Consider the following 24,403-nt stretch of genomic DNA (forward strand, 5'->3'; position numbering starts at 1 on the left):
TATCATAAATCTTGATTTGGCTTTGAGGGTTGAGGCACCTGCTGCACTTACTGAGAAAAGTTCTGCTGAAGAAAAGTCCTACTATGAACGTTGGGGGCATTCCAATAGGACTTGTCTTATGATCATGAAGTACACTATTGACAAGTCTATTAGGCAGAGTATTACTTGTACCGATAGTGCTAAGGATTTTTTTGGCTGCTGTTGGGGATAAGTTTATTAAGTTCAACAAAGCAGAGAAGGGAATTTTTATGAAATTACTTACCACTACAACTTATGATGGTGTTAGTAGAGTTCGTGAGCATATTATGAAGCTCACTCAATTCTTCAACAAGCCGAGGCAAATGAATGGTGAGCTAGCAGACAGTTTTCTTGTGTGGCAAGTGTTGGAGTCATTTCTTCACATGCTATGAAGTAAGACAAATTAATATGAATTATTTCTAACAAAAAATACAATTTAGCCCCCTACTACTATCGATTTTTCGGATGGCCCCCAAACTACCAATGCTTACATTCCGGCCCCCAAATTACCAACCGCTTGTTTACTTCGTCAATTTGTGCTGTCTAAATGGATAGTGGCACGTGACTCTTTTAGCTTAAAAGCCCGAAAAGACCCTCTCCTTGTGTTTGAAATTCTTCCTATTGTCGGTCTCCACAACCTTTCTTCAAATGGATATCTTCAGCCGATACTCAGACCCTCATCCATTTGGGTTTGCATGCCTCCGAGATGCCGGAAAGTACTTCTTCTTTGTCCGATGCTAGCACCTCTGCTCACTCGAGAGAAGTAGTTTTTCTAGCTTCCAGAATGCCCAAGAGGCGCACGGGCAGGAAGAAATTCAAGGAGACAAGAAGGACATGGACTGACCGGATGACATGGAAAGCTCAGGTGGGGTTCCTTTATGGAGCTTCTCAATCTAAATGACACCACCAACTCTGTGGTGGTCGGCTCGATGGCCTGATCTTCATTGGCTCGGCTCGGTGACCTCTTACTATGTTAGGGAGATATTCATCCCCTACTCAGAGTGGGGCCAGATTGGCCCTTCAAATTAGATCCCGGACTCCAGACTCCGGTTTAGTCCCCGGACCTTGAGCTTTGGTCACTAGCAGCCTTTAGTATTTATTAGGCCAGTCAAATCAAGTCAGAGAAGATACCAGACGTCTACATTGAGCCTTGTGCTCAACAGGGACAAAATAGACATATAGCATACGGGAGTATAAAAGGGGGTATCAGGATCTATTTTGGACGGACTCTCACACACTCTCTCTCCCTCTGTCACTCTCTTCCTTCTTTAGACACTTGACTGAATTGATCGTCGGAGGAGGCTTTGCCGGCCAACCCCCGGCGGGTCTTTCTTGTTTTGCAAGCCAACACACGGATGGAGGGACGTCTCTGATTACGCCACGTCACCAGACAAAAATTGGCTTCAACAATTGGCGCTGTCTGTGGGAACGACGTCGTCGTTCTTACCAAAACAAAAACTCAGAATGGTGACTGGTGATCGAAGGCCCCCTTCACCAAGAAAAAGAGAGTGGAGCAATCTGAGCACTGCTACATCAAAGAGCGAAGCTTACCTTTGCCAGATCTACAGAAGGAGAAGTAACCACATTTAAGCTGCAGAAAGGTTATGAAAAATGGGTCTTAGAAACTTTCTTAACTTATCTGAATGGTTGTTATAATTTGCCAAGTGCAAGCTGGGAGATTCAGTTTGAAAGGATCAGAAAATTGTTGGATTTTGAGCATGGAGAAGCTTGAGGAAAGCCTGAATATTGTCTTTGAATAAGTGTTTGGTAGCATAGTGTGTTTCTGAGGGTGTCTTGTGACTGAAAAAATACTTCCAGTGATAAAAGATACCAGCTTTACCAAAAGGTGCAAGGCCAAGGATTGGCCACGTATTAAGCTGTAGGAAAGCCGTAGGGAAAGTAAATATGGCTTTATTGGTTTTGGTGTGAATTCTAGGATGGATTTTTAATTGATGCGACTTCCGCGGTCATAAGACAAGGGTTAGTGCTTGTTTGGTAGGACTGTTGGTCTTACCTTGTGAATGGTGAGGACAAAATCTCCATATTGCCCTCTTCCTATGAGGCACATGCTCGTTAGCACAAATAAAGGCTAGAACAGTTCTGAAAGGAACTCCGGGCTTATCAAAGGATATACTACGTCATTATATGATTTGGGTTAAGGGACCTGTTTGATTCGACAAAATGTGTTGCATCACGCTGCAACGCCACAGAAGATCACTATGGAAGGGGACGGGGCAAGCTTGGGCCCACTCCACGGTAGCAGAGCCGAGCACAATTTTTTTTTTTTGGCATTGGTTGGAAGATGACAACCGGATAGGTGGTCTGCACGTTCAGACCTTAGCAAACGGATCGGGTTCATTTAAGCGTCATCGAACTAGTGTGCGTTTTATTGTCTCCAGAAACACTTCTGAGATTATGTCCGAGGTCGTCTCCGGGATCCCTTACGAGATCATTTCCGGAATCCGGGGGCCACAGTTATTACAACATTCTCAGGACCTATATCAGGCTGGCGCCAGGATTATATCAGGTTTGACACAGTTCTACCTAGGCAAACACGGGAAACTCGTGCTCACAACAGATCGCATAAGCTCCTCAGGAAGCCCAGCACCGAACTGAAACTTTCGGGATTCTTTGGGGTTCGACACCTAGTGTATAATGGGAGTTTTGCTTCTTTAAAAAAGAGGAGGAGCGTGCGGTCTCTCCCCCCGGACTGCAGAGGTACCTCACAACTTCGTGCGTTGCAGTGGCGGGACTTGTTTGTGATATGGATAATCTCAATGTTGATAAGAGACCGATGTCCGGCCGGCTAGATTGTTGAACAGCCACGAATCAAAGGGACTCTATTGTAGACACCATCTTTGTCTGAGTGTGGGTCCAGAAGTTCACCTTCATGATAAACGAGAAATGCCGGGAAAGGAGGACTAGCCAACGATTTGCACCGAAAAGGCTTCGAAGGGGTTAATGAAACAGTCGGGCTCAGGTATTCAACTATCGGTCGCATAGACCCCGAAACTCGGAGACAGCAAGCTCTACCGCTGATTGGAAAGCTATTAGAGCTGCTTGGGATACACTTGAAAGTCAGAGGATGGTTATATATCGCTACCCAGGTGCCAGCAAAGCAATACCAGCACAGAATCGGTTCAAGGTCGACAACCAGATAGATGTACGGCCCGTCCTGCCCTCTGCGTTGGCTAGAGGTCGGAACCCAGATGAATAAACCGTTCTATTTGTCTCGGCAACAGACGTGGGCATTATCTGAGGACTGACAAAAAGCCTCCTGGTCGGGGAAGGTCGAAGAAATCAACTTAGCCCGCTGCAGAGTTGCTCATTTTTCGCAAGTCTATTTTGCAAAGGGTTCTTGGGGTATTTTGCAGGAGGAAACCCGATTTGGAAGAAAGGTGCAGGATTATATTACTGAATATGTGTGAGCAAAATCGAGTTGGACAAACCTGCACGTAGAGATCAGAACAAGCTTATGGCATGGAGATATTATAATGAATTCTAGTGGGATAGCTAAGAAAGAAATGAAGATATTTAGTCACAACACTACAAGATCTTAACGTGCATTTTAAATGCGTCGGCCGGTTCTCCTTCCAAGCTTAGGGATGGGATACAGTCCCCATCATTTTCCTGGACGATAGATTTATGGCAGCTAAGGTTTTTTAGCAACAGAGAATATGTTTTGGAAAGCAAGGGAAAAGAAGAGCAACGGAGAGAGGTTTTTCTACAGCAAAAAACCCAAGATAAGTTCACTCTTCTTCTTCTTTTTTTATTTCATCTCATTAAATTCTGGAAATTAGACATTGGTGGTATAGATATATACATATATACCTCTTAGTATAAAACACAAGGGTAATAAATCTCGGAGTGCCAGACCTGGAGAGGTCTCTCCAGCGGAAGACAAAGACTAATAATTAATTAACTATTGTGCCCCTAGGGGGCATAATTTCTGAGATCCTTGATAATCTCATGATTTCAAGAGTAAATGCTAAACATACACTTTTGTATTAGCTGACTCTTAACAAATATTTGAGCTCGAGAAAGAAAGTACCAGAAAATGTTCGGCTAAATTTATTTGTAAAAAAAAAAAGGAATAAGGAGTAATAACCTCGTTAAAAAATCAGGACCGAGGATAGGACCTCGTAAAAAACAAGGAACGTCCGATCTCTCGAACAGGGACCACCCCTACTGGGGTGACGAGGAACGTCTGATCTCTCGGACAAGGACCACCCATCCTGGGGTGACGAGGAACATCCGATCTCTCGGACAGGGACCACCCCTCCAGGGTGATGAGGAACGTCCGATCTCTCGGACAGGGATGAGGAGTAATAACCTCGTTAAAAAATTAGGACCGAGGATAGGACCTCGTAAAAAATAAGGAACGTCCGATCTCTCGGATAGGGATGAGGAGTAATAACTTTGTTAAAAAATCAGGACCGAGGATAGGACCTCGTAAAAAACAAGGAACGTCCGATCTCTCGGACAGGGACCACCCCTACTGGGGTGATGAGGAACGTCCGATCTCTCGGACAGGGACCACCCCTATTGGGGTGATGAGGAACGTCCGATCTCTCAGACAGGGACCACTCCTACTGGGGTGATGAGGAACGTCTGATTTCTCGGACAAGGACCACCCCTACTGGGGTGACGAGGAACATCCGATCTCTCGAACCAGGACCACCCCTATTGGGGTGACGAGGAACATCCGATTTCTCGGATAGGGACCACCCCTATTGGGGTGACGTGGAACGTCCGATTTCTCAGACAGGGACCACCCCTACTGGGGTGATGAGGAACGTTCGATCTCTCGGACAGGGACCACCCCTACTGGGGTGACGAGGAACGTCCGATCTCTCGGACAAGGACCACCCCTACTGGGGTAATGAGGAACGTCCGATCTCTTGGACAGGGACCACCCTTACTGGGGTAACGAGGAACGTCTGATCTCTCGGACAAGGACCACCCCTACTGGGGTGACGAGGAACGTCCGATCTCTCGGACAAGGACCACCCCTCCTAGGGTGATGAGGAACGTCCGATCTCTCGGTCAGGGACCACCCCTCCTGGTAGAGGACAGGGGGGTGATGAGGAACGTCCGATCTCTCGGACAGGAACCACCCCACCTGGTCGAGGACGTGGGGGTAATTTAGGCTTTTTCAGATGCTTAGTCATCCTTCCCCATCCAAGCCGTTGATTTATTTTCACGGGCTCTTGACTTATGTTCCCAGGACAAATCACTCCGGCCAGCTTTCCTCATACCGGAGTGCTTTGGGGGGGGGGGGGGTGGTAAGAGGTTGGGGAATTCGTTATCGAATATTTGATACACTTCTAGGGCAAATCACAGCAAAACTGAGAAGGGAAATCAGACAGATAAAATCTTTTGTTCTCGTTGAATTCGCAAGAAAAATCAGGATCAGGAGCACAACCTCATTAAAAAATTAGGACATGGAAAGAAATTTATCTCCACTAACTCCCACAGATTTTTTAGTCTAGGGAGGTTTTAAAGGAAATCTGTCAGACAGACGTGCGACCATCCCAGCCAAGAGATCATGGCTGAGAACGATCCTCTACTGCATCAAGGGCCCAAGGGCCACGACGCTGTTAATCACTCTCTAATCGTACGGTCGTGATTCATCCTCCAGACTTAGGTTCCTGTCTCCTTAGTGATCACGGATACAGATGTACGAGCCTATAGAACAGATCCTGTTCAAGTAAGGTCGGTCGAGACCCCGGACAACGAGTCCAAAAACTAACACTCATGGTCATTGGACAAGGAAGGACGAGGATAAAACCTCGTAGAGAATAAAGGAGCCCACTCTGAAAGTGGGATAAATTAAGAGGACATCCTTCGTTGGATGAGGCTGAAATTCCTACATCCCGGCCTTGGGATAATCCTAACAAGTATAAGGAAGTGGCCATGCAATCCAAACAGAAGCAAATCTATCCACGGATAACACCAGAATGATTGCTTCTCCATTTGCTCTTGGGAAATCCCACTCATCACCTAAACACATCGGAATGATTGCTGGGAACGCCAGAGAAGCTGATCTACTGAATGCTGTAGATTAGTAACAACAGATTCGGCATGAGAAATTATAATTTCCCATCTTCAAGATCACTTGCTGCTTAGGAACCCTTAAGAACAGGGAGTGAACCTCTTTAACAAATCGGGCTAGGGATATGTCCCCTACAGCAGACTTTGCTTCCAGGACGCCATTGATATTCGAACTCCTATGGTAGGATAACACAAAAAAGGAATGAGATGTTTCATGGACATTTCCTCCTTAGATAAGGGGGTCTTCCTCGGATAAGGAAACTAAAAATTATTCTCGGACAAAACGTCCCCTGTTGGATAAGGGGACGAGTTGAATATCAGCTCCTTGTAGACCGGATCCATTAAGTTGGAAAGGAAGTAGCAAGTGAAGTCCCTCTTTGGATGGAGTAGGGACTTACTTCAGATGAGGAGACCGAACTAGTCCCCAGAAAGCGTGCGATGAAGTAGAGGTAGCCATGATGGCTGACCGCCTTAAAGAAAATGACCATGTCTTCGGATTTGGATGATTACCCTCTCTTGGATGGAGAGGTGACCTCGAAACCAATGTCCCGGTTTGAAATACTCCTCGGACAAGTAGAAGGATTGACGGGCTAAACCTATAATTTATATAAGGAATCCCCCACAGTGCTCCAGATCTACTATAGCGTTCGAACTCTCCAGTGGCAAGCTACGCTTAGCCTAAACCAGTGTGGTCGGGGACAGTCTCGCTTAATCACGCGGTTTATCCGACGTTAAGCTGAAATCAATTTTCTGGAAGCCATTTGCGCTTGGGGTTATATCAAGGACAAAAAATTTCCGGTCTAAAGACCCAGAGGTCGTAGAGAAAATTGGGACGATTACTTCTCCTTTGAAGAAACAGAAAGGGCCGTTGCGCCCTCAGTAGTCCCCGGACTTCAGACATGCCGGTTAACAGCCATCTGTCAACCATAGGAAATTGATGGCCCGATGATAAGTTTCCTACTATTGAGCAATGAGCATGTTAAAATGCCATCAGAATCATTGTTCGGGGAAGCATAATGCGAATGCTTGACATGATGTTATACGAGTAAAATTTTATGATTTACGAGGCATCCATTTCAATGGTAGACTAGTGAAGTTATTGGAGATTGACTTGAAATTCATGTTGCAAAGATATGAGTTTCACCAAAGAAGAAGATTTTATTAGATTTACTCGGAGTACGCACATACATGAAGACAAAGAGAACAGACAACCCCGAAAGAATACTGTGCAGGGTAGTCATCCGATTACAAGTAATCCTAACACTGCAAAGATGAATTGCCTGAAAATTTTGAAGGGTTCACCCGCGCAAAGTTCAAATGAGGCTTGAATGGTTGAGCTCTCGTGAGCAGTTGGGGCAAAACTGGGGCGCTGCACAACTCCTGTCGGTAGGACAGGACCAGGTTGGCGTAGAGCCGGAAGACACGCACCCCTGCGTGCCTAAAGCCGGAGATCACACATTCGACAGAACCGCCATGGAGAGCCAATACTTCAGGGCTAGGAACTTCTAAGCCAGGACCATCCTTAATGAATTTGTGAATTTGCTCGGGCATGAGGACCACGCCAGGAATGAGGAGCATTGCGAGAAGATCTGGAGAGTTCAAAAAAGGATGAAAGGAAAGGATTCGATCTGCAGAAAAGGAATAAGAAGAGAGGAAAATCTACTCAAATGAGCAATCTGGAGACCAATGACCTTCCAGCAATGGAAATGGCGAATAAATAGGAAAATAATGATGATCAATGCATGCACAATTTACGGGGCATTAGGTACGCCTAACTAGTGGGGAATTTATGACAGAAATAAACTCCTGATTGCTCGCCATAATTGGCTTGGAGCTATGTAGAACGACGGTCAGAGAAACGCTCAAGTGTCTATGGGAGCAGAGGAAAGCATTTTGCAAATTGGATGAGAAATGAACGACAAATCAGTCAAATCATGAAGGTTCCATTGGGTAAATTCTCCCTACCTTTATAATAAAGATAGGAGAATTGGGGGGTAATTGTTAGGGAGATATTCATCCCCTACTCAGAGTGGGGCCAGATTGGCCCCTTAAATTAGATCCCAGACTCCGGTTTGGTCCCCGGACCTTGAGCCTTGGTCACTAGCAGCCTTCAGTATTTATTAGGCCAGTCAAATCAGGTCAGAGAAGATACCAGACGTCTACATTGAGCCTTGTGCTCAACAGGGGCAAAATAGACATATAGCATACATGAGTATAAAAGGGGGTATCAGGATCTATTTTGGACGGACTCTCACACACTCTCTCTCCCTCTGTCTCTCTCTTTCTTCTTTAGACACTTGACTGACTTGATCGTCGGAGGAGGCTTTGCCGGCCAACCCCCGGCGGGTCTTTCTTGTTTTGCAGGCCAACACACAGATGGAGGGACGTCTCTGATTACGCCACGTCACCAGACAAAAATTGGCTTCAACATACTATAAATAGCATTCTTTGAACTGGGTCTCCCTCTCTAGTTATCTACATGAAAGATAACTTACTTAAGCCTCCAATTCTTCTGTACGTTAACATTGTCATTGTGCTTCACCTCTGTTTTCATGTTGTAAAACAAAGATGAACAGAGTCATGAAAAGTGGGTAGAGATCTCGTGCTTTGGTTCGACAGGGCTACCCATGAATCAAGTGCTCTGATCTCGCTACTAGGCTTCCTATAATGCAATCTCAAGGCCTGCTCTTTGTTTGGCCGGATGAGAATGGCTTAGAAAGAGCTCGTGCTACCAAGCCTCCCAAGTCATTGATTCACTTTATATATACAGTTCCTTTATAATATTTTAGGTTCATTTAATCATTGAAGTTGATGATAGGGGTTCAAAATGATATCTCTAAAGTTGTTGGATATAATTCTTGTTCATGAAATAGCAACAATGAAACAAAGGTAACAGTTTGGCTGTATTTGGATGAATGATCATAGTTAAGGTTCTCTTTATCCTAATATTACTACAGACAACAAGGCTATCTAGATGAACCTTTTTTGCTTCTAATTCTTTTTAAAGCCCGGACAGTAAGTCAACTCTAGTTTTGTAAGGACAAAAATCAATTGGTATATTGTTGGAAGTTGTATGCGCCTTTTATAAATACATGGGTCTTGAAGTCATGATTCTTTCCATGCAAGAAAGCAATTACACACGTAATTTCATGCATGCACAAGAGCTATTCTTGGCTGTGAGACACATTAAACCCCTAGCTGGCAGCATTGAATTATTGTACATGGCATCTCTACTCTCAAGGAACCAAGACAAACATTCCACTTTGGAGCCGATTTTATTTCCATGCAGCACCAAATCACTGTGATTTCACTACAAAAAAAATTTGCAAGTCACCACATGCAAGTTGCCATGTGTATGGGGCCCATACACGTGGCAAACTATTAGCCACGTGTGCGCGGCGTGGTAGATCCGATTGTTGTGAAATGTACAATTTGCCACGTGTCCAAGCTGCCCACGTCGCCAATGTGCCACGTGTCACGCTGAAAACGCTGCGACACGTCAGCCACGTGTAATACACACATGGCTGATGTTTCAGCCGCGTGGATTTAATCCACGTGGCACATTGGCCATGTGGATTAAATCCACGCGGCTGACTGTAGGCCACGTGGACTTTGATCCACTTGGCCACAGTCGGCAACGTGGACCATACTCCACGTGGCTAACAGTCGGTCGTGTGGACCATAATCCACGTGGCTAATGTGCCACGTACACTTAGATCTACGATGTCAACTGTCAGCCACATGGATTATCTTCCACGTTGCCGACTATGGCCACATGGATCAAAGTCCACATGGCCTACAGTCGGCTGGTGGCATCTACCACGTAGTAAAATGCATTTTTTTTTTTTTTGCAAAAATAAAAACCACAATATATTGATCCATTTTTTTACCCAAAAAATCACAAAAATATTAGGACAACATTTGAAATTTACCATAAACACAAAATCAAATTACACAAATCAATAATTATAAGTCCAACACAACAATAGATTATGTACTAATAAACGTTATTGTTACTAACAAAACAAAATTACACAAAATATCTACAAATCTAAAGGCCGTCCCTGCGGATCATGAGTTCCCGTACCAGGCGTGTACTCGCGAATGGGCGATTGCTGCACAAAGGATGGTGTAGTGGGTGATGGTGTCCCGACGGGAGAGTACTGGCTCAGCTGTCGTCCAATAGGTGACAACGGACCAATCATTGTCACATTAACTGCAAGTAATGAAAAAAATTAAATAATTTGGTTATATGCATATCAAGTCCATAACATTGATTAAAAATAAGCAATTTACACAATATTAATCATACCTGCAGACACACTACTAACAGACGACGTACTACCTCCGTTTGCAGGTGGAGACTACTGAACACCTGGGCTCGCATGTGATACTCCCATGGAGGGGAGTACAACCTTGAGTTGTCGCAGGCATTGCTCCAAGGTGTCATTCCTCTGGGTCTGAGCCTGTAGCAATGTCTCCATTGTCGCCATTATACTGTCATGTATGGAGCAGCCCCGAGATGTACACTGGGATGATCCTCCTTGTGAGCAAGCCCGGTATGAGAAACACGTCCTACGTACGAGAGTAACGTTAGGGCCAACCTGCCGAACCCTCCCCACGTACTCAAGCCTCCCCAACGCCTATTCGTATGCGTCGTTCGGTGCCCAACGCACCGTGTCTTCTGACACGCTCTGAGTAGCAGCAAGATTACTGGATGAATTTTGTGTCATCTTCTCCTATACATCGTCAACATAAAATACACATGTAGTCAATATATACTTTATCACATGCATAACTTAGAAATATCAGTAAAATAGATCAGTAGCATACGCATAGGACCCGTGTACGTTCGTTCGAGTGAGTGTCGTCCTTCCTAGTGTGCATCTTCACAAATGACTTTGCTCGAGTGGGGGTCGTGCCAGAAGTAGTTGCCTGTTGCCATCCAATTGAAATAAATAACAAACAGTAATATTAATTTTTAAAAAAGAATTATATACTAATATTATAAAATCTACATATATATGTTCATACCTCATCATGATTATAAAATCCCACTCATTCTATTAATTCTCCAAGGAAAGGCAGCACCGGCACAAGTATTTGCTAGAGAGACCGAAACTCACGGCCGAAGCCCAAGAACCTTCAGTATTAGTGTTTAAGTTAGTATTTGCCTCTTACAAACCAAAAAAAGAAAAAAAAAGAAAAGAAAAGAAAGGTGTAAAGCATAAAAAACGCACACACAATCTACACAACCTAGCTATTTGAATTATGTCAAGTTTTGATAGGAGCTTTGAACAGTTTTAAACTCTTCCAAAAGAATTAATAGAATGAGTGGCTAAATCAACATTACTGGACACGACAAATTCATTGAGAGCTTGGGAGCCATGGCCCTTGAGCTCGAACATGTAGTGGCTGATATCGTCATCGAGTATAAACCCGTCGTCGTAGCCGTCGGAAAAGGTGGCGAAGGACAAGCCGTCGGGAGCGGGGATTTTGGTCATGCAACGGCAACGATGACACTGATGACAAAGGTGACATCATTAGAAGCTCTAAATAAGGCCATCAAAACGGAGAATGGAGATCAATATTTCACCCGGAAATCAACTCGTGAAGCTTGATGCCTTCAAGAATGGGTCTTCAACTCAGTAGTGTCAGCAGCAATACTCGCCTTTGAACCTTCGAGAATGTCGTGAACCCTAAAAAACAAAACCCAACTCTCTTTGTTTATTACCAAATGGCATAATGGTAAATTATAGCTCTAGTTTGTCTATTTTCTATGTTAATCTGCTGTTTTGTTTCGAAGGGCGAAATGAGAATTTTAACGTGTAAGGAGAGGGGTATTTTCGGGTTTTTGGGCTAAAAGAGTCATGTGCAGTGCATATGACTCACTTTTCATCCACTTAGACGGCATAAATTGATGGATGGGGCCAAAAAACTAGCAGTTAGTAGTTTGGGGGGCTGGAATGCAAGCATTGGTAGTTTGGGGGGCCATCCGGAGAATCGATGATAGTTGGAGGGACTAAATTATATTTTTCCCTTATTTTAATTTTGTACACATAAATAAATTTCTCTTAGAAAAATGTGAACTACAGTTTGTATTAGGGTATATATTAATTATACCTTAAAATCAATCAGCCTAGCTATTTTAATTAATATATGAACTTATGGTTTTCGTCTCACAACATTGAATAAAAAAGTTTCCATTGCCATTTTGCTGCATATGTTTATTCTAACCATAATAAAATTAGATTTAGATCATTGTCAACAGAAAGGGATCCCTAAGGACTTCAAGGGTGAAAGGATCTTACTAAAATGAAAACAGAGCCAAGAGACATAATTGAGCATATATTACAAACTTATTCTCACAATAAATTTATGAGAAATTCTACACACATTTTATTTTTATACTCTCAAATGCACACTCTTTATATTTTGAAGTGCAAGTTAAAAAAAAAAATATATATAATTGTCACATGAAAAAAACATGTAACCAGAGTTGCGTAGCATTTTTCTAAATTTATACCTCAAATATAAGTGTAAATATTGCCTACACATGTCCCATTTACAACAGGTAATTATGTAGAATATTTTTCTCTCTTTTCTAAGCATAACTGTAGTCTGCACCATATCTGTCCTTTTGATTTGGCAATCGGTAGAGAATCAAAACTTGTTTGAACAAATCTTTTACCATATGAAATTGAAATCTCTCGACTATGCACCTAGCACGTGTTTTCTCTTCTTTTTGTAAGTATGCTCAGTACTTTTTACCACCCGTTACCTGCTTAGAATACCCTATATAATCCCCTCAATAAACGCTCATAGCCATTTTATCTGGTGGCCTACTAGCAAAATTAAATAAAAAAACTCATTACATCAAAGTCGCTATATCTTTCCTTCTTTATCTGACAGTTTTGTTGTTTCATGCTTGTATGTTGCAAACGTTTCCAAATTGAAATTCTCCAAATTTACTTTCATTTTCTTTGGATATCTTTGCTTGGTGTGTTAGATTATTCTCCTAGTACTAGCCAAGTCTTATTACTTTGGATTTCTATACTCTGGCCCGTCACAGGGGAGCTTGAATATTTATTTTCATTTTAAAATCTCTCTCGCATTTTCAGAATAAAAACTTATTTCTTTCGGTGTATTTTTTGCATGTGTTAGGCCACCAATTTGCTCCTTTGGGAAGAATTCAATGGCTTCTCATTCTCCAAAGAGTGATGATGATACAGAGGGCAAGTTGGGATCCAAATGTCTTTATATCATGGTCGGCATGGATGGTGCTCCATACCAAAGGAAGATTTATCTCAAAACCTATGGCAGTGATATGGAACTCTCTTTAGCATTGGAAAAAATGTTCAGTAGCTTTACAATTGGTAATCTCTCTTTGTAAAGGTTCATTGTGCTCCTAAAAATTGTTTTTCCTGATTATATAAGTTTAAAGGTGCCTTGTTGTTTGATTAGTAAGAAAAATCTATACGAGCTTTTACCTTAGACATGACTTACATATCATTTTTTTTTTACAGTTTATTAATTTAGCAAGATTAATACAGGAATGAGCGGCATTGGGAAATGTGTAAGTATACTGTGTAACCTTTTCTTCTTTCTTTTTGATTGACAGTTGATTAAGAGAGTGCTTACAAAGGAGAGAGATGTAATGAATTTTTAAAGGAGTAGTGGCGGAGCCACGTTAAAGCAAGCAGGGGATGTGGCCCTGCAATTGGTGATTAAAAAAAAATATGAAAAAATTTGTTAAGTAATTGATCCATGGTTTCATTGAGATCTCAACAAGAGGTCGTCAAAATTGAGATCTCATAAGAGTGGCCAAACCACGCAAAAAGAGGCTGCAATAAGTGCTGGTACTCAAATAGTGGACATGAAACATCTGGCCGAATCTGTGAAAAAAAAAAAAACCGTTAATAATTTTCTTTGAAAAAAAACATAACCAGAGTTGTGACGACCCGTTTTTTTTTTTTTTTTTTTTTTTTTTTTTTTTTTTTTATACAAACATAAAACGAGTCCTCACAGTGGCACGACTACGTGTCGCTCAGCCAACATATGGCACATGCCCCATAACATGTACCTGATAATCAGAGTATAACATACATCTATCTACGCAGCGGAAAACATAAATCTGAATAGCGGAAATTACAACTTATACATCTATCACAAGTTGATTACAACAAAGAGCCATTTAATATCTATCTGTTTGAGTCTTATTAACACTATAACAATAATGGCTTAACAAAGAATAAGTGACACAAACGTCACAGGCCATACCAAACCTATAAAATAGTGGACAACCCGTGGTCCGACCATTATAACTGTCGCGGCGAGCTTCAGTCATAATATCCCAAGCACACTGCTATCGACCCATCGACTATACCGAAGTACCTGCAGCCAAAGAAACATCATCTACACGGTTGTGGTGGTATCCACATCCGCATAGGTGAAATAATGAGTTCACCGCCTTAGTATACCTCATACTAAGACCTCAGTGGTATAAGACTAACTGAGTTTTCACAAAGAACCAACCTTTATATTATTTTAGTCGTGCGAGCACTATATTAGCCACAATTTACCAACAGCTAATGCAGTAAACACCGACTATTTAGAAATCATTTAAAACATACTATATAGCTGTGAAAACATGTAGAAGTTCCAGACATCCCTCCTTGGAAGTTTCTACATATAGACCCATCTATAATAATACTTTTCACCGGTCGCTTGGACATATGTGCACACGATCACTCCATCACAGATATCACGTATACACATAAGTCTTCAGCAAAGAACATGGCATCTTACTTTTCCGTACTAGGATAACATCCTTCAACAAAACACTCGCAACACCATCTCTAATCGTATTCCAGCTTCGTGCTTTGACGTCAGTAGATCATGAGAGCACTAGAGTTAAACTCAATCATGCTAACACGTCTTTCCTGAAGAACAAGAACAGTCAACCTTCCTACTCATAGACATGCCATTACTCGCACCTGGGTAGTCATGTATCCATGTACTTTCAAGTTCAATGTATGCTATTAACACATGGACCATCCGATAAAAATATACATAAGCGCTTTTCATTTAAGAAACTTATGCATACCAACACGTCTAGTAAAATCTACTCATAACATAAAAACATCTCTCACAAAACAATGCTATATATGCTATGCATGCCTCAATGTGTTGCTGATACTGCCTCAATGTGCTGATACTGTTACTCTGCTGATACTGTTACTCTGACATGTATGCTCTATACTACATGCTCAATGTTCCGTGCTTGACCAGTATATATTTCCTACTGTGTCACGCTGAAATCATGCAGTTGTTAAATCACGTCCTCTCAAAACAAAACAAATCCAGCATTTTACCCAACACTTTGAAATCATTCAAAACTTAGTTTCGTTATCAAATCTACGCAGTTTCAACATGACATGTTCTCAAACAATTTGCATAATTTAAATCTCAACCGCAAAACGTACTCAAACACTTTAAATCAATTAACACATTTCCCTCATGCATCAATTCTTAAACATCATTGATAATATTTGAACATAATAGAAACTAAACAAATCATCTCAAAACATACATTTCATCATATGGTTGGTTCGGTTTCATAAACAACATATATATTCTTATCAATCCAATACATATAAAAATATATATTTTCTCAGTGAGTGGAATACCCACCTTGCTGCATTGGACTCCAACTTGAACACTCCTTGGACTCTAGTCACTTGGACTCTACATTGGAGAACCAATTAAAGTCTCCAATCCGAACATGATCCTGCAAACATTGGTATCGTTAGACTACACTATTGAATCACATACTCTATGACACCCTAACTACCCGCGTGCTCACACGTCACATCACTCGCTTCTAAAGCTAGCTAGGTATCCTAAACTATTATTAGGCTAATCATTGGTTATAGGTTCTTATTATATCTTGCTTATTAATTAGGAGATGTATTTACTATTTTAGTTGCCTACATATTATTATTACATCACATTACCATTGTGAATCCATTAATGGTTTGTTGCTTATTTACTAAGTTAACAATATGTATTTAACATGTATGCATGCATATGTATATATGTACATATATACATATACATATACAATACTTAACCTAACCGATGATATGCACTAAAGCACTTAGTGTACATGGATAGGTGAATTAGGCAACAAGTCACCTTGTTGTCATTATTAACTATCAAGTCTTATAGTTAGTCTATCCGTTTAAGCTAAGTCTATTCGGCCCATATATATATATATATATATATATATATGTACCCACACATGCAATGATTAACAAGCTTAGACCTAATCCATTAGTACACATAAACACTATGTGGATATGATTAAGCGAATTAGTTACTATGTTGTTGCACAACGAATTTATAATACACCTATAGGTTCTATAAGTCTTCTAACTTATATTTGCAAACCTAGGGGTTAATTGAGTAATTTATCGTTCTTTAACATTCTTTTTAATTACTAACCATTTTGTATAGTTTGTCTTTCATTCACTAAGTTAGCAATATATACACATATATATTTTAGTCACATACATGTACATGTATACATATATACATATACACATACAACACTTTAAGCTAATTCATTAAGTCTTTCCAACCTAGAACTTTAATGACTTATACTTAAAGATCATCTTAATGTCTTCAATTACATTGGCATAAATCCATGATCCATTTATATAATCACTTTACCTATTCATAAGTTTATTCTTTCTTTATACAAATGTATTTTATTTACTTGTTTATATTAATTTCTATCCATACCCGTTCTTATTATCATTACTCACATAGTGTCTCCATAATCAACTAATGCTAATGGAATATCTAACAAAACCATTCTCAAACTCCTATACCCATAATTAGTCAACTATAACATCAAGGGCCCAACTGGTATTACTTCAACTCCACACAATCACAATCAAACAACCCATCAAGCTTAAGGATTCTTACATACTCTTCAACAGCAAAATACACTCCTCAAAGTTCCAACTAAACATCATCAAAAAAACTCCCTAAACTACCACCAAAACCATCCATTAACACAACCAATACTCCATAAATCCACATACATATATTCAGCCATCCTCTCCAAAATTCACAATAAAACCCTAGGTTTTCATCTCAAACCAAAACCCCAAATCAAACTATTTGCTTAGCATAAACCCTAATTTACAAGCACAATCAATAACCCATAAAACCGTAAGAGTATCATCTAAATCAAATCCCTTAAAATCCATTCCATTTTCGGATTCCCCCCAAAAATCTAAACAAAATTAAACTCTAAGAAACCCATTCGGTACTACCTCCAAAAATCTCAACGAAAATCAAACCCAAAAGCTAGGGAAAAAGGATCTTACCAAAGCATGGCCGGAAATCGCGCCACTGATCACCGGCGACACCCACCGGAAATGAGTTCCAGGTCTCTCTCACTCTCACGGGTTCGTCTCTCACATGGGCTCACTGTGCGTGTGTGGGCGTGGTAGAGACGAAGAGAGGAAGAAGGAAAGGAAAGGAAAAGAAATGAGCTGCTGTGCGTGCGTGACAAGGGAGAAGGGAGGAAGAAGAGAAAAGAATTGGTGGGGGCTGCTGCTGCCGTGAAACAGGGGGAGAGAAAAGGGGAAAAGAGAAAAAGAAGGAGAAAAGGAAGAGAGAGAAGAAGTGGGAGGGAGAGAAGTGCGTGCATGTGAGGAGAGAGGGAGAGAAAGAAAGAAAAGTGAAAGAAAAAAGAGAAGGGAAGACCGGTTGGGCTTGTCCCATATTCTTATTTCCTTTTGTTTTTTGCTTTTCTCTTTTGTCTTTTAGCATGATTATTCTACACTTTTTCTTTCTTCTTTATTATTGCCGACAATCCATCTCTTGTCTTTAGATACATGTTGTTTAATCTTCTTCTATTATATTTGACTCTCCTTTCTTCTTTATTTCATTTATCCCTATTTCTTTTCTAACTCTTCTACCTTTCCATTTATTAATTAACATTTGACCCCTACATTTTTTAAACCACACCTTTGTTAACATAATTAATTACTCATTCAACTAGAACCCACTATGATAACTATAATTATATTCTTATTATTTTATCTTAGGCTTATTTTATTTTGGTAATATAAATATCATCACCAAAAATATAATCATTAGTCTCACCATTTAATAAATACAATTTATTAAATGCTAAATTCCTATTAATTTTTCTTGGTCTTCACAAGAGTTGCGTAGCATTTTTCTAAATTTATACCTCAAACACAAGTGTGTATATTTTTCTCTCTTTTTTGAGCATAACAGCAGTTTGCACCATATCTATCATTTTGATTTGGCAATCGGTAGATAATCAAAACTTGTTTGAACAAATCTATTACCATGAAATTAAAATCTCTCAACTGTGCACCTATCACGTGTTTTATCTTCTTCTTTTTGTAAGTATCCTCAATACTTTTTACCACCAGTTACTCGCTTAGAATCCCCTATACAATCCCCTCAATAAAATGTCACAATCATTTTATCTGGTGGCTTACGAGCAAAATTTCGTTCTTTATCAGAAAGTTCTATTGTTTCATGCTTGTATGTTTCAAACGTTTAGAAATTGAAATTCTTTAAGTTTACTTTCATTTTCTTTGGATATCTTTGCTTGGTGCGCAAGATTGTTCTCCAAGTATTGACCAATTCTTATTACTTTGGAATTTTGGATTTCTATACTCTGGCCCTTCACAGGGGAGGTTGAATATTTAATTTTGCATTTAAAATCTCTCTCATATTTTTAGAAAAAATACTTATATATTTCTTTTGGTGTTCTTTTGCATGTGTCAAGCCACCAATTCGCTTATTCGGGAAGAATTCAATGGCTTCTCATCCTCCAAAGAGTGATGATGATGCAGAGGGCAAGTTGGGATCCGAATGTCTTTATGTCATGGTTGGCATGAATGGTGCTCCATACAAGAGGAAGATTGATCTCAAAACCTATGGCAGCGATATGGAACTCTCTTCAGCATTGGAAAAGATGTTCAGCTGTTTTACAATTGAAAATCTCTCTTTGCAAAGGTTCAAGTGATCTGCTCTTAATTTTTTTCCCTGATTATATAAGTTTAAAGGTGTGTTGTTGTTTGAGTTCTAAGAAAAATCTATACGAGATTTTACTTCAGACACGACTTACCTATCTTTCTTTCTTTTCTTTTCTTTTTTTTATTTGTTTAGCAAGATTAATATAGGACTGGGCGGCGTTAGAAAATGTGTAAGTATACTACGTAACATTTTCTTCTTTCTTTTTGATTTTGATAGTGGATTAAGAGAGTGCTTACAAAGGAGAGAGATATAATGAATTTTTATAGGAGTGGTGGTGGAGCCACGTTAAGGCGATCAGGGGCCGTAGCCCTTGCAATTGGTTTTTTAAAAAAACTTATAAAAGAATTTGTTGATTAATTGATCCATGGTCTCAATGAAATTTCAACAAGAGGTCGTCAAAATTAAGATCTCATAAGAGTGGCCAAACCACGCAAGAAGAGGCTGCAATAAGTGCTGGTACTGAAACAGTGGACATGAAACATCTCGCTGAATCTGTTAAAAAACAGTTAATAAATTTCATAAAAAAAAAAAAAAACATAACCAGAGTTGCGTAACATTTTTCTAAATTTATACCTCAAACACAAGTGTATACATTGCCTACACCTGTCCCATTTACAGCAGGTAATTATGTAGATTATTTTTCTCTATTTTATGAGCATAATTGCAGTCTGCACCATATCTATCCTTTTGATTTGGCAATCAGCAGAGAACCAAAACTTGTTTGAACAAAACTTTTTCAATGAAATTGAAATCTCTCGACTATGCACCTATCACATGTTTTCTCTTCTTCTTTTTGTAAATATCCTCAATACTTTTTTACCACCAGTTACTCACTTAGAATCCCCTATATAATCCCCTCAATAAACTATCACAACCATTTAATCCGGTGGCCTACGAGCAAAATTTCTTTCTTTATCAGACATTTCTGTTGTTTCATGCTTGTATGTCGCAAACGTTTACAAATAGAAATTCTTCAAGTTTACTTTCATTTTCTTTGGATACCTTTGCTTAGTGCACAAACTTGTTCTCCCTATAATGGCCAAGTCTTATTACTTTGGATTTTTGTACTCTGGCCCTTCACAAAGGAGGTTGAATTTTTATTTTCATTTAAAATCTCTCTCATATTTTTAGAAAAAAATACTTATATATTTCTTTCGGTGTGCTTTTTGCACATGTCAGGCCACTAATTCGCTCATTCGGGAAGAATTCAATGGCTTCTCATCCTCCAAAGAGTGATGATGATGCAGAGGGAAAGTTGGGATCCGAATGTCTTTATGTCATGGTCGGCATAGATGGTGCTCCATACAAGAGGAAGCTTGATCTCAAAACCTATGACAATAATATGGAACTCTCTTCAACATTGGAAAAGATGTTCAACTGCTTTACAATTGAAAATTTCTCTTTGCAAAGGTTCAAGTGATGTGCTCTTAATTTTTTTTTCCCTTGGTTATATAAGTTTAAAGGTGCCCTATTGTTTGAGTTCTAAGAAAAATCTATACGCGCTTTTACTTTAAACACGACTTACCTATCATTTTTTTTCTTCTTTTTTGCCATTTATTAGTTTAGCAAGATTAATACAAGAATGAGCGGCGTTGGGAAATGTGTAAGTATACTACGTAACCATTTCTTCTTTCTTTTTTATTTTAACAGTTGATTAAGAGAGTGCTTACAAATGAGAGAGAAGTAATGAATTTTTAGAAGAGCAGTGGCGGAGCCACGTTAAGGCGAGCAGGGGCCGTGGCCCTTGCAATTGGTCATAAAAAAAATTATAAAAAAATTTGTTAAGTAATTAATCCATGGTCCTACTGAGATCTCAATGAGAGGTCGTCAAAATTAAGATCTCATAAGAGTGGCCAATCCACGCAAAAAGATGCTGCAATAAGGGCTGGTACTCAAACAGTGGACATGAAACATCTTGCCAAATCTGTTAAAAAATAGTTAATAATTTTATTAAAAAAAACATAACTAGAGTTGCGTAGCATTTTTCTAAATTTATACCTCAAACACAAGTGTATATATTGCTTACACCTATCCCATTTACAGCAAGTAATTATGTAGATTATTTTTCTATCTTTTTTGAGTATAATTGCAGTTTGCACCATATCTGTCCTTTTGATTTGGTAATCAGTAGAGAATCAAAACTTGTTTGAACAATATTTTTTTCAATGAAATTGAAATCTCTCGACCTTGCACCTATCTCGTGTTTTCTCTTCTTCATTTTGTAAGTATGCTCAATACTTTTTACCACCCGTTACCTGCTTAGAATCCACTATATAATCCCCTCAATAAACTGTCACAACCATTTTATCCGGTGGCCTACAAGCAAAATTTTGTTCTTTATCAGACGTTTCTGTTGTTTTATGCTTGTATGTTGCAAACATTTACAAATTTAAATTTTCCAAGTTTACTTTCATTTTCTTTGGATATCTTTGCTTAGTGCGCAAGATTGTTCTCCCAGTATTGGCCAAGTCTTATTACTTTGGATTTCTATACTCTAGCCCTTCATAGAGGAGGTTGAATATTTATTTTCATTTAAAAACTCTCTCGTATTTTCAGAAAAAATACTTATATATTTCTTTTGGTTTGCCTTCTGCATGTGTCAGGCCACCAATTTGCTCATTCAGGAAGAATTCAATGGCTTCCCATCCTCCAAAGAGTGATGATGATGCAGAGGGCAAGTTCGGATCTGAATATCTTTATCATGGTCGGCATGGATGGTGCTCCATACAAGAGGAAGATTGATTTCAAAACATATGGCAACGATATGGAACTCTCTTCAGCATTGGAAAAGATGTCCAGCTACTTTACAATTTGTAATCTCTCTTTGCAAAGGTTCATGTAATGTGCCCTTAAATTTTTATTTTTCCTGATTATATAAGTTTAAAGGTGACCTGTTGTTTGAGTTGTAAAAAAATCTATAATAGCTTTTTTCTTAGACACGACTTACCTATCATTTTTTTTTTTTTGTTGCGGTTTATTAGTTTAGGAAGATTAATACAAGAATGAGCGGCGTTGGGAAATGTGTGAGTACGCTATGTAACATTTTCTTCTTTCTATTTGATTTTGACAGTTGATTAAGAGAGTGCTTACAAAGGAGAAAGATGTAATAAATTTTTAAAGGAGCAGTGGCGGAGCCTTGTGAAGGCGACCCTGCAATAGGTTTTAAAAAAAAAATCATAAAAAAATTTGTTAAGTAATTGTCCCATGGTCCCACTAAGATCTTAACAAGAGGTTGTCAAAATTGAGATATCAGAAGAGTGGCCAAACCACGCAAGAAGAGGCTGCAAGAAGTGTTGGTACTCAATCAGTGGACATGAAACATCTCGCCGAATCTGTTAAAAAAACCGTTAATAATTTTCTTGAAAAAAAAAAGGGCATAACTAGAGTCGCATAGCATTTTTCTAAATTTATAACTCAAACACAAGTGTATATATTGCCTACATTTGTCCCATATACAGCAGGTAATTATGTAGATTATTTTTCTCTCTTTTCTAAGCATAACTGCAGTCTGCACCATATCTGTCCTTTTGATTTGGCAATCAGTAGAGAATAAAAACTTGTTTGAACGAATCTTTTATCGTGAAATTGAAATCTCTCGACCGTGCACCTATCACGTGTTTTCTATTCTTCTTTTTGTAAGTATGCTCAGTAACTTTTACCACCCATTACCCGCTTAGAATCCCCTATATAATCCCCCAATAAACGCTCACAGTCATTTTATCCAGTGGCCTACCAGCAAAATTCCACAAAAAAAAAAAAAAAAACTTACTACATCAAAGTCGCTATAGCTTTCCTTCTTTATCAGACAGTTCTTTTGTTTCATGCTTGTATATTGCAAACATTTCCAAATTGAAATTCTCCAAATTTATTTTCATTTTCTTTGGATATCTTTGCTTGGTGTGCAAGATTTTTCTCCTAGTACTTACGTTTCCCAATACTGGCCAAGTCTTATTACTTTGGATTTCTATACTCTGGCCCTTCACATGGGAGGTTGAATATTTATTTTCATTTTAAAATCTCTCTCGCATTTTCAAAATAGATACTTATTTCTTTTAGTGTATTTTTTGCATGTCTTAGGCCACCAATTTGCTCTTTTGGGAAGAATTCAATGGCTTTTCATCCTTCAAACATTGATAATGATGTAGAGGGAAAATTGGTATCAGGATGTCTTTATATCATGGTCGTTATGGATGGCGCTCCATACCAGAGGAATATTGATCTCAAAACCTATGGCAACGATATGGAACTCTCTTCAGCATTTGAAAAGATGTTCAACTACTTTACAATTGGTAATCTCTCTTTTCAAAGGTTCATGTGATGTGCTCCTAAAAATTGTTTTTCCTGATTATATAAGTTTAAAGGTTCCCTACTATTTGAGTTGTAAGAAAAATCTATACGAGCTTTTACTTTTGACCCGACTTACCTATCATTTTTTTTGCAGTTTATTAATTTAGCAAGATTAATAAATGAATGAGCGGCATTGGGAAATGTGTAAGTATACTGCGTAACCTTTTTCACTTTCTTTTTTATTTTAACAATTAATTAAGAGAGTGCTTACAAAGGAGAGAGATGTAATAAATTTTTAGAGGAGTAGTGGCGGAATTACGTTAAGGCGAGCAGGGTCCGTGGCCCTTGCAATTAGTTTTTTTAAAAAAATTATAAAAAGAAAATTGTTAAGTAATTGATCTATGGTTCCACTGAGATCACAACAAGAGGTCGTCAAAATTGAGATCTCATAAGAGCGGCCAAACCACGTAAGAATAGGCTGCAATAAATGTTGGTACTCAAACAGTGGACATGAAACTTCTAGTTGAATATGTTAAAGAAACCGTTAATAATTTTCTTAAAAAAAAATAACATAACCATAGTTGCGTAGCATTTTTCTAAATTTATAAATCAAACACAAGTGTATATATTGCCGACACCTCTCCCATTTACAACAGGTAATTATGTAGATTATTTTTCTCTCTTTTCAGAGTTACTGTGTGGATATAGCATTTCTCAATCCCAAAATATACTTTAAAAACCTGAACTCTGGTGATTTTCTCACGTTCGATTTCTCTTCTTTCTTTGGAATTAAAATGGAAAGGGAGAGAGTGTTGAGAATAAGCAATTTGAGAAGAATGACCCATTTAGGAAGTATTTTCTTTCTAACACCGCTTATTCTTGTGATTCCTTATAGTTCCCCCCTATTCGTTTTCCAGCATTAATTGATCCATGACATTTCTCTATTTCC

The 24,403-nt window shown here is 39.2% G+C and overlaps 2 long non-coding RNA genes and 1 other non-coding gene across 3 annotated transcripts in view; 1 reads left to right on the forward strand and 2 right to left on the reverse strand.

Annotated features, from left to right (window-relative positions):
* Positions 1-17,944, reverse strand: part of LOC133857856 (uncharacterized) — a 99,730-nt gene extending 81,786 nt beyond the window's left edge. Inside the window, exons 1-3 of the long non-coding RNA XR_009898386.1 lie at positions 17,472-17,944; positions 15,766-15,862; positions 14,353-14,487 (exon numbers count right to left, since the gene is read on the reverse strand). This is a non-coding gene — a long non-coding RNA (uncharacterized LOC133857856). The remainder of the gene's footprint in view (positions 1-14,352; positions 14,488-15,765; positions 15,863-17,471) is intronic.
* LOC133858209 (small nucleolar RNA U3) lies at positions 5,526-5,738 on the reverse strand. The gene has a single exon (XR_009898487.1). It is a non-coding gene; the product is annotated as a small nucleolar RNA U3 (small nucleolar RNA).
* LOC133857857 (uncharacterized) lies at positions 13,145-19,141 on the forward strand. The gene is made up of 3 exons (XR_009898387.1): positions 13,145-13,448; positions 13,599-13,648; positions 18,917-19,141. It is a non-coding gene; the product is annotated as an uncharacterized LOC133857857 (long non-coding RNA).
* Positions 19,142-24,403: the final 5,262 nt, after the last annotated feature.

The sequence above is a fragment of the Alnus glutinosa genome, chromosome 14, assembly GCF_958979055.1.
Source record: "Alnus glutinosa chromosome 14, dhAlnGlut1.1, whole genome shotgun sequence".
Lineage (NCBI taxonomy): Eukaryota > Viridiplantae > Streptophyta > Magnoliopsida > Fagales > Betulaceae > Alnus > Alnus glutinosa.